Raw genomic sequence first — 1,672 nt, 5'->3', positions numbered from 1 at the left:
TGTGCTGTCCTCTTTTGGGTGGCAGATGCTAAGCTCTGTGTTTCCTAAGTGACCTGAGCAAGGAACGCTCTACGCACAGCTTTGGACCAATGCTCGGAGCCTGCTCTGAAAGGTAAACAAATGGCTGTTGTTTGGTTCTCAAACTCATGCCTTAGATAAGGCAATTTTTTAGTACTTTAAATAAGACCCTCAACGGTGTCATGACTATTTACTAGCAGTTAACAAGCCCAGCTGTGCTGACTCTTGCAAGCAGGCACAGCTGAGTTCAAGAAGATGGCTACATAACAAGTCTATGTTTTCATCCCTTCAGTCAGGCAGCGCTCACTTGGAGACCACGCACATTACAGCAAGCACATACGAGTGCCACGCCCATTCCACTGCTGCTCAAAAGCTAGGCTGTGTGCCCTGCCTAACGGTGTGCAGTACGAGGTGGGCGTGGTGGCGCACGCCTTTAATCCTAGCACTCGGGAGGCAGAGGCAGGTGGATCGATGTGAGTTCAAGGCCAGCCTGGTCTACAAAGTCCAGGACAGCCAAGGCTACACAGAGAGACCCTGTCTCGGGAGGGAAAAAAAAAGGTATGTGGTACATGTTGAACACAGCATTTGCTTCCTCTTGACCGTTTTGGGGCCCTCCCCAGGGGAATCAAACCTTCTACATTAGTGTGCTGTCTAGTTAATGGCTACAGGTCTTTTCATTTTCATTAAAACAAAACCTAAACACTTTTGGCCCAGCGAGTTGACCCAGGGGGTAAAGTTGCCTGAAGACTTGAGTTCAATCCTTACACACTAGAAGAGAGCTGACTCCTACAAGCTTTGCACACACAAACACACACCACTGACACCATGTGCGTGTGCATACACACACCACAAAATAAATAAAAAGGTATTTTTGGTCCTGAGTTCAATTCCCAGCAACCACATGATGGCTCACAGTCATCTATAATGTGATCTGATGCCCTCTTCTGGCCTGCAGGTGTCCATGCAGGCAGAGCAGTATATACATAATAAATAAATAAATCTTTATAAAAAATTTCTTATAATTCAAAATTTTCAATTTACAAATTCTAATCTGATGACTCAAATATGAGCATCTCAAAAATGTCACCAAACAACAACATGTGAAATGTATTGCGTAAGGATTAACAGCAGATGAAACACTGTATTAAAATGACGTAGCAATAAACACACTGCTCAGCATGAACTACAGAGAGAAATAATTGGACTGAGAGAAATAGAGGACCAGTACAAACCCAGATGACCAAATGCATTCAGAGTTGGTGTCTGTAAAGATGGCTAAGTCGAGAAAAACATTTGCAGGAATATTGACAAAAGTTTTCCAAATACAACAAAAATCTAAGCCAAATTGATGGCTCATGCCTGTAATTCTAACGCTTTGGAAAATGAGGCAGGATTGCTGTGAGTGCATGGCTAGCCTGGGCTACATGGCAAGTTGTACATCTGCCCTGGCCTATAAGTGAGACATTCCCCAGACAAATAAAATGTAAAGTGTACAAACAGGAAGCCATGAAGAAAGCCACAGCGAGACACACGTGGTGGATGGTTTGATTGTCAGCCTAAGAGCTGAGATGTCTCCGGGGAGATTGCTGTATCTGTGTAGCTGTGAGGGCCTTCCCAGAGATGATTGGCCCCAGCTGGCAGTCCCCATAGCAGA

This window comes from Acomys minous (genome assembly GCF_964271855.1).
Source record: "Acomys minous genome assembly, chromosome: 16".
NCBI classification, from domain to species: domain Eukaryota; kingdom Metazoa; phylum Chordata; class Mammalia; order Rodentia; family Muridae; genus Acomys; species Acomys minous.
The sequence above is the reverse complement of the archived record's forward strand: the minus strand, read 5'-3'. Positions refer to the sequence as shown.